This window comes from Anser anser (genome assembly GCF_964211835.1).
Source record: "Anser anser genome assembly, chromosome: 4".
In the NCBI taxonomy this organism is placed as follows: Eukaryota; Metazoa; Chordata; class Aves; order Anseriformes; family Anatidae; genus Anser; species Anser anser.
The window spans coordinates 49318713-49332009 of record NC_139724.1 but is presented as its reverse complement, the minus strand read 5'-3'; the positions used below and the strand labels follow the sequence as shown (position 1 = coordinate 49332009).

The 13297-nt window shown below is 37.9% G+C and overlaps 1 protein-coding gene across 7 annotated transcripts in view; it reads right to left on the bottom strand.

Annotated features, from left to right (window-relative positions):
- DLC1 (DLC1 Rho GTPase activating protein) overlaps nucleotides 1-13297 on the bottom strand; it is a 281618-nt gene that overhangs the window by 172361 nt on the left and 95960 nt on the right. The window contains exon 1 of one of the 7 annotated variants that reach the window (XM_083836138.1): nucleotides 12647-12798. The exons of the other annotated variants lie outside the window; for them this stretch is intronic. The gene's annotated coding sequence lies outside the window, so the exon portion shown is untranslated. Of the gene's footprint in view, nucleotides 1-12646; nucleotides 12799-13297 lie in introns of those variants that run through there. 7 annotated transcript variants of the gene reach the window in all.

The following is a 13297-nucleotide window of genomic DNA, read 5'->3' as shown; positions in this document are numbered from 1 at the left end:
AAGAAAAGCTCTGCAGGAGGATCTGGATAGGCTGGACTGATGGGCTGAGGTCAACTGCATGAAGTTCAACAAGGCCAAGTGCTGGGTCCTGCATCTGGGGCGTAACAACCCCAAGCAGCGCTACAGGCTGGGAGATGAGTGGCTGGAAAGCTGCCTGGCGGAGAAGGACCTGGGAGTATTGGTTGATAGTCAGCTGAATATGAGCCAGCAGTGTGCCCAGGTGGCCAAGAAGGCCAACAGCATCCTGGCTTGCATAAGAAGCAGTGTGGCCAGCAGGTCTAAGGAGGTGATTGTCCCCCTGTACTCAGCTCTGGTGAGGCCGCACCTCGAGTACTGTGTTCAGTTTTGGGCCCCTCGCTACAGGAAGGACATGGAGGTGCTCAAGAGAGTCCAGAGAAGGGCAGCGAAGCTGGTGAGGGGTCTGGAGAACAAGTCTTACAAGGAGCGGCTGAGGGAGCTGGGCTTGTTCAGCCTGGAGAAGAGGAGGCTCAGGGGAGACCTCATCACTCTCTATAGGTACCTTAAAGGAGGCTGTAGAGAGGTGGGGGTTGGTCTATTCTCCCACGTGCCTGGTGACAGGACGAGGGGGAATGGGATAAAGTTGCGCCAGGGGAGGTTTAGGTTGGATGTTAGGAAGAACTTCTTTACTGAAAGGGTTGTTAGGCATTGGAATGGGCTGCCCAGGGAGGTGGTTGAGTCACCATCCCTGGAGGTCTTTAAAAGACGTTTAGATGTAGCCCTTAGTGATATGGTTTAGTGGAGGACTTGTTAGTGTTAGGGCAGAGGTTGGACTAGATGATCTTGGAGGTCTCTTCCAACCTAGACGATTCTGTGATTCTGTAAAGCGTGCACAGCAAAGTCACAATCTAGAGAGAACCAGTTGCTGCTTATAAGGTCTCCCCGAGCCTCCTCTTCTCCAAACTAAACAACTCCACTTCCCTCAGCCGCTCCTCATAGGACTTGTGTTCCAGGTCCTTCATCAGCTTCGTAGCCCTTCTCTGGACATGCTCCAGGGCCTCGATGTCCTTCTTGTAGTGAGGGGCCCCAAGATGAACACAGCACTTGAGGTGCAGCTTCACTAGAGAAGAGTACAAGGGGATGATCACCTCCCTGGTCCTGCTGACTACACTATTCCTGATACAAGCCAGGATGCCATTGGCCTTCTTGGCCACCTGGGCACACTGCTGCCTCATGCTCAGGGGAGCATCAATCAGCAGCCCCAGGTCCTTTTCCTCTGCACAGCTTTCAAGCCACTCTCCCCCAAGCCTGTAGCATTGCATGGCATTGTTGTAGCCAAAGTGCAGGACCCAGAACTTAGCCACATTGAAGTTCATCCCACTGGCCTCTGCCCATTGACCCATCCTGTCCAGGCCCCTCTGCAGGGCCTTCCTACTCTCTGGCAGATTGACACTTCCCCCCAGCTTGGTGTCATCTGAAATCTTACCAAGGGTGCACTCAATTCCCTCATCCAAGATATTAAAGAGGATGGGCCCCAACAGCGACCCCTGGGGAACACCACTTATGAGCGGTTGCTAGCTGGATTTCACCCCATTTAAGTCTGATTGGAAATACAACACTGGAAAGGGTAATCAACATAAAATTCATAATTGACTGATAGACAAAACTAATTGCCCTACCACAACAAAATGAGTGGTGGTGAATGGATGTTTTTGTTTTGTTGTGCTTTGTTTTGTTTTTCCAGATTGCAGAGATAGTAGGTATTTTACACAAAGAAAAATAAAATGAAAAAACACAAATGGAGTTTTCTCCAAGCAAATTGTTTGACTCTTCCTGCCAAACAACCTATAAGCTTGCTCTGCATGTAGCAGACTGAGAATGCTAGAAAAGAATCTGCTGAAATGAAGAGGTGGCAAAATATTGCTCAAAGTGATATTCAGGCTTGACACAACCGGCTGGCTTTGCAAGCAACCACCTCTTTCGGAAACAATAATATTAGTATGGTATTCAGCTATTCTGTTCAGTAGTCCTAGCAATGGTTTGTGGTTTTGACTGCTGTTGACATCAACCTTGTCATGAGAAGTTTCAACATTTTAACTATAGCTTGTTTTCACATTTTACTGAATAGCACAATAATCTCCTTCTGTTTGGCCATGTTGCTATTAAATTGTGTACATATAAGCCTAAAAATTATACCGAAAAAAACATATACAAATAAAAGAAGGCTAATCTTGAGTTGGAGATTCAATACAACAGACTAAATAAATATTATTAGGAGATTAATTTATGTTTAGACATTTTTAGCCTTGATATTATTTAATAAATTTCCAAGAGCTTTATAGCTTATTTGTCTTTTCTATATCTCCCTTGTGTGTATATTCTGAGATTTTATTACCAAAGTGTGATATGATCTAAAGCCAGCAAGACATTAGAATTCGTTTTCATTTGAAAACATCCTTTGCATCCAGTCTCTCACATTTTCCTACTCTGGCAGTTAGTTACTTTCCAAATTAGTATACAATCATATAAATGATATTTATAGAATTAAACAGAAATTCTACCTTTAGCATTATGAAATCAGAACTTAAGTATTAGAAGGTAACTGTTTGAAAATGACCCTTAAAACCTTAATTTCTGCCTTCAGGCATTTGTACTGGGCAGTTCAAGAATGTATGATGAACATACAGGGTAGGTTAAACTTGAAACTTGTCTGGAGATTTTATTTTCAACATCTGCACAAAATGAGGAATCGCTTTAGGTCACAAACTGGAAAAAGCAATAGTTCTTTCAATTTGTATACTCCCTGCTGTGAAAAAGGAGTTAGTTGAATTTGAATGTATTCATATGTTTAGAACATTGTAGAACATTGTATTGTAGTCATTCCCAGAATGAAACAAGCTAGAATTACTCCTAAATTAAGTATTTCATCCCCAAAGTTAAGTTCATATTAAAAGAAATCCAAACATTTTTACAAGGAAAACATTTCACAAGCCCTGTTACTAGCATCAGCATACAATGCTAATACAATGAAAATATTTTGGGAAATGTGGCTACAGATGAGATTCAGCCTCTTTTTAGACGCTTTTGCCATTTTGGAGTTTATATTGTCATTGAAAAGAATAACACTATTTTTTCCCCCTAAGTACTCCTATGTCTTCAAATGTTTGTTTGTCTTTTTGCTACTAAGCTCCTTTGTGCTTAAATTTGCAAACTGAGGTTGTTTAAATAGGTGTCACTACAGCAATAACACTCTGCACTAACACCTGGCAACGTCTGCATATAAAGTTCTTTGTGCAAAATGTTATATTTCTGATTTTGAATGTTTCGTGGATAGACGGCAACTGACGTAGAGTATTTCTAAAAATACAAAATACCTCTTTTTTTTTTTTAATTTAAGATTGCAACTTTTATATGCATGTTATCAGTACAATATGATGATTGTAACCTACTCAGAAACAAAAGAGACCAGCCAAGGTGTAATTTCAGTCCTTCTACACTGCAGTGTTCAGGTCACAGGCTTTGAAAACTACCTAAAAATGTTATCTTTCTCTAAATTTTACACTCATACTTTACAGTTCCATATTGGAGTCCTATTCTCCATTATATTAGGGGAGTGTTCTGAGTGGAGAATATTAAAATTCAATAAGAAAACTAAAGCACTTCACTCCTTTTTGACACAAGACACAAGTCCAAGACACCAGCAAAGATCACAGTAAGGTTACTATTGTAAATCATATTTTGAACAAATATTTAGAATAGACTGAAAATGGAACAAATAACATAAACATACACTGATGTACACATGCACAGGTGTGCTCATGCATGCAGATGTCAACACACATTCACACACATTTTTGGGAAAGTAACTTTTTTTCTGATTCTTCTCATAAGCAATTTAAATAGCTGACTAAATATTTCCAAACATAATGCATTCTGTAGCACTGGTTTACAGTTCCCTCCATAACATGCACTTTTTAATTCCCATTAAACCTATAAATGAGTTATATTTGCAGAAGTGAAGACTTCAGAGGCACTTGATTTCTATATAATGTAGAAATTGTGACTTTCACAACCATATCCTTCTGGAAAAGAAAGTTAATAAATACAATAGCATCTGAAAATCTACCTCTGAAAGACACAACCTTTTAATAAAATGCACGCTGTTTACAGTTCCAGACAAAAATAAATGGCTTCTTCCTTCAACAATAGTGCTGTATTCTCTAGAAAGAGAGGAAAAAGCACTGAAAAATGATACAGAACATAAAATCCAAATCTACCCAAGCTGGAAAATCCCAGGAACTCAAAGATTTCAGGACTAGAAGTGAGGTGAAGCTTCTCCACTTCCCCAACCTTTCCCAAGATCTTTCAAACCTGTGTGCTTTTCACAAATAAGGTCTCCTGAATTTCACCTGATTTCCACTGCATAAACTTGCCATCTTTCATGTTCTAAACTAATTTAACCTAAACAAAAGCCTAGTAACTTCCTTTCTACAGACATTTTTGCCTAAACACATGCTCAGCCTGTAGGCTGTACTCTATATTGGATGAGACAGATTTGAATGTAGTTCTCCATGTTTCATGTTGGCCAAATAAACCATCTAGCAGAGATGTTATTTTAATAGTGAAATTCAGCAATTCACTATTGATGAAATGGAAAGTCACTCAAAAATCTTGTGACAGAATAATCTGAGGAATTATTATTACTTGGCTGTGTAAACTCATCAGGGACTGCAGGCAGTAGTTATGCATGAAGTGGTTGCTCTTGAAACACAACAGCTCTGCACTGTACAACTAAGTCAAGCAGGGTCAGTCTCTAGCTAACATCATATTACCATGGGTAGATACTGGAATGGAAAACATAGACTACACAGTCTGTCATTACTGCGTTAACATTATATCTATTCTCCTGCAATAGTAATGGAAAGAATAATTGGTGGAGCTAATTCAGGTAATCAACAGAAGGTACCTAAAATTAACAACCAGTTTTAACTAACAAATAATCTAAAGTATAAGATTTATAAAATAGTGTTTAAAAAAAAAAAAAAAAACAGAGGATGAAATCCAGCTCTCTTTCTTTGCAGTTACACTTGTTTACAGTAGCTGGTCTGATGACACTGAACTCCCAGTAGTCATTCCTGATTTAGGATCATGTCAGCATTATGACTATGAAAATTTGCCAAAATCAAATCGCACAAGGGTACAGAGTACAACATGAACATTATTGGTCTTCAATGGGTGAAAAATATAGTGAAAACATAAAATCATTAATCGTGCTCTTTTCAGCATAGACAATATTCAGTTACTTTCTGATTTCCTTCTTCATATTTTGTAAATTGGCACTATATGCGTTCTAAGAGTCATGCTGGCTATGACTGACAAACTAAGCAAAAGACAAGTTTTTACCTTTACTGGACCCCACTTCTGCTTGCTACAAGGGGAAAGACTTGTGCTTTGTGGAGAATATTATGACAGTAATCTGAGCACTTATTATCAGACTGGAAAAATATTGCAGTTATATAGAACCTCACAAGTGAAAGATGACAGATGCTGCATTCTTGATATTGCAAAAAATACCTCTGGTTTGGTTATTTTGTGCAAAGTCAAAAACAAACTACTTCAGTGAACATCTTACTGCTTTCATATTATGCTGAAAATCAAGCAGGGCCATACCACAAGGCAAAATAGTGACTTCATTTTAATTGTCAGAAATTAAACCAGAGTACTGACATTATGAAATTTTGCTTGGATATATATCTGTTGTTGGTGTATGTTTTACAAATAAACAAATATGTTTGTGCATTTATATATTTGCACATTTATATATTACATGTCTATTTTGTAGGTTGATAGGAGGAGAACGGTCTTATTTTTGCAGTTAAATCAGAGGAAGGGTTTGTCCTTCAGGAAACCTGTTCTGGTCTTTGCAATTTTATTTACACTTATTTTTCTTTGACTTATCAAACTAGATAGTTCAGGTAAATCAAGAATTGATGCCAATGATCATTCACATGGGTCCTCATATCTAGTGAAATCAAATGAATTAGGAATCAGATCTACGAGACTGTGCATGGTCCAAACTCCAAATTATATCAGCTACAAGGAACAACATGTGAGAAAATTTAAGTAATCATAAATCATTGTGAATCTCTTCAAGTTTATCTATTACGATAATTTGTATTGTTTTATAATGTTTTAAAAATGTTATACCAGAATTCTACCATTTGAAATGCAAAGAGTTACCATGGAAAGACTTACACCTATTTCTAATGTTTGTTCTTTTTCTCACAAACTATGTATTAAGATTAAATAGCAATTCTAAATATTTCAAGGAAAAAGTGTGAACAATGGGGGGGGGGGGAGGAGGGGCAGGGGATGGACCAACTGAACACCCTTCTTAATGTTGTGGGAGTAAGCACAATTTAAAATAATAAAAAAAAAGTCCCACTGGTATTCAAGAAAAGTCAGTCACTTCTGAAAGAAAATAAATTCTGACATCTCTTGATACTAAGTAGAAGTTTTAATTTGTTCCTTATAATGATGAAGTGAAATTGAAGTGAATATACCTAAAGTGATTGTAAAATTTAATACAGGTGTTTCTTAGAAATGAAATACAGACTCAGCCACAACAGGTCTTGACTACTATGTGCAATAAAACTTTCTATTCATAATGAATATATTGACATTGTTAGGTTGATACTATTTTAGCTTCGCTGTAATATCTTTTAGGCATAGATGGTGCCTAAACCTGGACATAAGGAATTATTTATGAACAGAAAGTGAACCTAATGCTTTCAGTTTTACGCTGCACTGAAGACAGTTCAAAGAAACAGGGGAAGAGGTATGAATATAACACCTAGTTTGTCCTTCAATTTAACAATGAAAATATTAGAAACCAGATAATACTTATATGAAGTCTGTTAGTGATACTATACCACAATACCTGAAGATATTGCAATTATAGTACTGAGCAGTCTCCTAAAATTAATGGTACTCTTTCCACTGATTGCAATGGGCTTTGAATCAGGCTTAAGACAGAAATAAGTATTAAAAAACATAAAATCATATTACACTCTGACTTTTTCCAGGTGAGAAACAGAAGTGCCTTAGATGATTATCATGCTAACCGTGCTAAGAGTTCTGAGAATACAGGTTGCACCATCAACTCAGTCTTTTTAGGTAAGTTATCTGTTCATTAATATGAATGAGATTTCAGTAAATGAAAAAAAACAACCTATTAAAAAGAACAAACAAACACAACACAATCCACTTGCTAATAATATCTTAATCAAACTCCCTATTTTTTTTGTGTGTGGAAGGAGATGAGTTTCTATTCAGTGTATGAAGTTCTGGTAACTTAAAAGCCTGCAGTGAATATTTTCACTATATTTGCTTTTCTTTCTGAGAAAAATGCTTATGCAAAACTAGAAGGCACTATGGAAGAAATGTGCTGTTATACAAAAACTATAACAAATTATCAGATGAAGGGAGCAGGTTTATCTAGTTACTTAATCTTGTAAGTTTTGCCACATGAGGGCTTAGCTTGAAGAATTCCAAGTTATCATTCACCTTTTTTCTAATTTTGGGGGGTAAAAATATAAATATTTAACTGCTTCTACCTTTCATTTTAGTTTTATATTGCTCTTCTGAGTCCTGTGGGTCTATTTATATTTCTTTGTATACACAGTCACATAAACACACGCACACATACATGCATACACTCTGATTTGCAAAGCAAAGAGACTTTGTACATTGATGATAGGTTTAAATTTGGCATTCTTCTCTAAATATAGAAACAAATATTACAAATATTTACCTGGAGAGACTATTAAAAAAAACTAGATTGCACTAGCTCATTACCAAGATTTGCCTGAGAATTTGTATATCTTGAATGACAAAATGTAGGAACATTTTGTAATAACCTGCAGCTCCCTGAAATGAGTCCAGTGCTTATGGCTTCTGAGAATCCAGTCATGTATTTATATATCTAGATAGAGACAGAAGAATCTGCATTTATCATTCTCTTTTCTGTAATCTTGCTCAAGTTAGCAATTTACGTGGGAAATTTACTAGGTCTGTCCACCAAACACAAACAGTTTGTGATGCCTCTTGTATCTGGGGAAGGCCATTAAGAGAGAAAGGGAAACGAGGAAAACTAAGATAAGGTATATCCAGCAAAGAATACTATTCACATTATTCTGGGAGAGATCATGGAGACCTCTGTAAAGAGAGAACAAAGAAAATAAGAAACTTCAGAGCTGAGGGTATGGAAAGACTGAGTTTGGGGAATCACTGTTGACAGAAGACCTAGAGTCTTGTACAGAAATTTATATGATATCAACGGGTATGTATTGACCACAGCGGCTCTCAGGGAGTCCAGACAACTCCATGTCTAAAAAAACAGCAGGATCAAGGCACAAAAAGTATGAAACCAACTGCATGATGCCTATTTTAAATGAGTCACCAGTTAATCTGCTACAGGATGGACTTAATTTATGCAGTAAGGAAAGTATCACAGCATCACAAAAGAATCAAACTCCATAAACCACTCAACTTATTCCAGGTGAGAAATAAAAGTGCCTTAGATGGTTAAAATGCTAACCCTATTAAAACAAGAAGTTTAAGGTTACAGGTTGAAAGGGGTGATGTGATGTGGGATGTTCTACATGTGCTGTGACAAGACCTACTTACAGTCTTTTTGCCCAGTCACCAAGATAGGGAAAAGTGTATACAAGTTCATTGTACTATTCTGCACCTCTTCTTAGTTGTGTTATTCAGTAGCACTAAAGTGGAGCACTGGAGATCAACAAAAATCAAAGAAAACAACAAAAATGTTAGAGCGGAGTTATTTTGTGCAAATGTAGAAGGACAAACATCACAGAAGCTTTGCAATATACAAAACTTTTCCTACACTGTTAATATTCTGTTTTTGCACAGACCACCCTTATAAGCAAAGGGTACTGTCTGGAAATCTTTTGCAATATTTTGGTGTTACTTCTGGTTCATTTCATCAGAAAAAATACACTGACTGAAGATTTTGAAAGTCATGCAAGTGACCTGAAAGAATTGTTTAAAGATTTTCTTACACTTACTGCTATGGCAGATGTAGGGGCAAGGGAACAAAGTTCCAGAAGTTGTATCAGTCATATTTTTCTAGTGCAAGCATTTTGTGACAAATAGGGGGGGGAAGCTGAGAATTTAAACTCTTTTCTAGTAAGACTGAACTCGCTTAGATACATTGAACTTCAAAATAAAACTGTTTCTTTTTGAGTCAATTTGTTCTCTGAAATAAAAACAGTGGAACAGATTCTCAGAATGCTACCTATGATTGTATGCGACTTGCATGACACTATTGATTTAGTTATCAGCCTATCGAAAAAACATTTATAAAACTGAATGACCTTTTTCCTGCAGGGCTTAACCAGTGTGAAGTCCCATAATATCATTGTAACAATGAGAGTATTTACTATGGCACAGGCATCTCCAAAATTGGCTCTTCGTACAATTAAGGACTATGTTCAGAAATGGAAAGAGTTGTGGTCAAACACTTTGAAAGCCCCCAAACTCAAAGATCTACTTGCTTGCCTTTCAGTTTTGCCTCCCCATGCTGCTGCAAGACTGGTGCTTTTCTGTTACTCTAAGTGTTCTGCTCACCTTCTCTATATTTACTATATTTAGACTGACCCTACGTAAGACTATACAAGTGCACTTGATTTTGACTCTAGCAATGAGATGGCTGGACTGCTCCATGGATTTCAAACACTGCTCATTTCTTCTTTTCAAACATTCTTTTTAGTATGAAGACGAACTCTAATGGATGTTTACTATTATGTAGTAAATCCACTGTTAAACCTTACAGTAGTCAATAATTTAAAATATACTTTTGCCTTTTCTTTTACCTTACATGATATTAGTAAGAGTTTAGTATTTCAAGATTCATATATATCACCGTGATGAGGACTAACTTGTTTAGTAACTTTGTCCTGTTTATAGCTCTGCCCAAACTTGGTTGTATAAAATGGATATCTGAACCATGATCTGATATAGGCCATGATTGCTTCAATTTTTCCAGAATTCATAGTTTTACTATTAGTTGCAGTTCCCTTGTCTTCTCTCCCTGGCCACCCCTCACCTCCCTTTTGCCAGCACAAGTCTCCAGTAGAGAGCCAGCAGGGATTCATCTGAACACAGTCCCTGGGAAATGGGCAGTGTCGAGCAGGATCAGTTCCCCAGTGTGGAAGGATCTCTGTAACCATGCAAATATCAGTCCAGGCCAAAGAGGAGGGACAAAAAGCGGCACTGATTTTTATTTCTTCCAACAGCTTGGATTTATGTTGGTGCTAAGTGATCATATAAGTGTAACCTTATTTTTAAGGATGAGGTTACTCTAACTTTACAGGCATTGAAGAGTCTGAGGGTTTCTCCAATGTTTTTCTTCAGGACACCACCACAAAGAACTTAGGGGAATCTCAACATTCTAGAATAGCTGGGGAGAGTTTGAAAGAGAGTACTGTCAAAAAAAAAAAAAAAAGAGCAGTCAGTTTCTGTACGCTGCCCCTCAATTCACACATGCATCCTTCTTTAGCTTTGCCAGTCTATATAGCTGATGAAAACCCAGAAATACATTTTTTTTTTTTGTAACAAGCCTGTAGGAGAATATGATAGCATGAGAAAATCCATAGCTAATATTTTATATGCAGTGAAAGGATTCTAAGTGCCTTGTTTTCTTGGAAAAGAACTCATTCTTTCCCATGTGAAAATTAGATTGTCCCAGTGACAATTACTTTCTTATTAAATTACTTCTGCACAGTAAGATTTGAACTAAGGGTAGTTTTGTGTCACAACCTGCAGCACATTTTTATTTATAAGAACCATTATTGGTGACTGAGCAGCTGGAGGTAAAAATCTTGGTCTCGAAGAATGATAAAATTTCTGTTTCTGAATAAGACTGAAACAAAGTTAGAGTTCAGGTTTGGGTTAATACTCAACAACCTTAAATATTCAGATCTCACCTCAGCAAAGCCATTTCAACAAAAGGATTGCAAAATCAGATTTTCGTTTCAGCCTTGTAAACTTAACTACATGAAAGCCTAGTCATACGTAAATCAAGCCCCCCAAACTGTGACTGAGAACAAATATGTGGGGAGTGGAAACTGTCGATCAAGTGAACAGTTATTTCTTTTCAGCCACATGAGGAGATTCTAGATAGCTCTGAAAGCCTTTATAGTGCATGCTCTCTGTTCAACTCTGAATTCTTAGAAAATTGTAATAAATGGCAATCAGAGGTTTTGAGAAATTACAGAATCAAAGGAAGCTGGATCATCCTTTATATGGCCTGCTCTGTATTTTACAGCTAAGATATTTCCTGCATTAAATAGCCAAGATGCTGCAGTCAAGCCAGCTTCTTTGAAATTCAACAGCAATTACAAGATTGCTTCTGCGGGGCTGATAATGTCCCAAATTGGGTAAAAAGAACCAAAAAACTTTGTTTACCTCAGACACCACTTAATATCATCTGTCTTCTGCATATTGTTGTCTGAAATTCATCAAAGCTAAGTGTCTGATCATGTGGTAAGTGGTTGACTGGAATTTTGTAAAAGTCTGTGGTTCAGACAAGTTATTCAGCTTTCCTTTATAATATATTCAGCTATTTCATGTATGCCTTTGAAATATGTATATGCACACTGGAATTATTCTAGCTATAAAATATTTCTTAATCGGACTGATCTGTGCACAGTGCATGGCATTGAGGACTCACTCAGACACATACACTGGCCTGTAAACTAGCCCCTAGGGTGGGCTATCCACTCACATCAAAGGACATAGCCAATGTAACACACAAACAGAAGACAGTTATTTTGAAAGCCTCATTCTTCTGTAGCTACCTTTCTGAATCCTTGAATTTATTTACCACTTAAAAATTTATTTTCTTAGATTTTTCTCTGTCATCCACTTTAAATACTCATTTTCCTTTAGCATTTCTATCCAAACTCCACACCCAAAGATGCTCCCCATGATGGCCACTAAAGCAATTTCCCATAAACATTTAAATGAGTATATTTTGTTTACTTAGTTTTAAGCATTCATTGCTTTTTCAACAGCAAGTTCAGCTTCCCAAGTCTACTGATCATTTTTATCTGAAACCATCAACAAAATGGATTCCAACTGCATTACTATACAATAGCAAACATCACACATTTATATACACTATTAATGAGCTAACAATAGAAAGTCATAAATCTATTAAAAATACAACTCGAAGAGATCTTGAAATGCAATGTCATCTGTCTCCCTCTCAATGACAGCACTGTCATACTTGACAGATGGTCCTTCGGCTCCTCTTACAAACCACCACATATGCCCCAAGCAAAGGAGGTTTTATTCCAGTGCTACCTTCCTCAGCACTAAAAAAAAAAAACAGTTCTAATGTGGAATCACAATCTTTCTTTAGCTTGAACTCGTTAATTCTTATTTTTGCCAATTTTCACTCTTTGTGACAGACTTTTTTTTTTTTTTCCCCTCCCCCTTGGAGATGGTATGATAGTCCCCCTAGTCTCTCATTTAGGCCAAATCTTTCTCCACTACTCTGCAATGGCAGGAACTGCTGTTTTCCCATCTATGGCCACCCTCACAACTCTCCTCAGCTTCTCCTAGACTCTCCCGCTGATAAGCAACTTGCAAAACCCTTTACCTTCTACATAGGCTTCACCCGTAGTAAAAGTTCATCACTAGCAAGAGAAAGGCCCAGTATGCCGAAGGGCCTGGTATTTTCAGGGCATCATTCTGTTGCGAAGCAAATAAAAGTCATTTGGAAGCCATTTCACCTCCCAGCATTTGTGAGGTGAAACCTACTGGCAGCACACTGAGACCTCAAGGCAGTAAACAGTCATCAATTACCATGGTTAACAAGAGGCAGGTGAGATGAATGCTTGTCAGAAAGATGGCTAATCTTGTAGGCTGCGGGATTAGCAGGCAGCAATTGCTCCAGCCTTCTCCTGTGCTTCTGCTCCCTGCCTTCTGTGGCTACAAGATGGCATAGGCCTAAGCCTCAGCGCTGCAAGGCCTCAGGCCACCCTCCCCGCAGCCCCCAGAACCGATGAGGATGGAGCCAGAACTTTTCCAAAGGTGCACGGGGCTATGACACAAGTGCAAAGGTACAAATGTTGAAACAAGAGAGGATCAGGGTGTATATAAGTGAAAACTTTTCACCTAGGAGAGTCCAGCAGTGGAGCAGGTCACCCAGAGAGGCTGCACATCCTTAGAGGTTTTCAAGACCCAAGTGTGCAAAGTCTTGAACAACCTGGTCTGACCTCACAACTAGCCCTGTTTGAGCAGGAGGCTA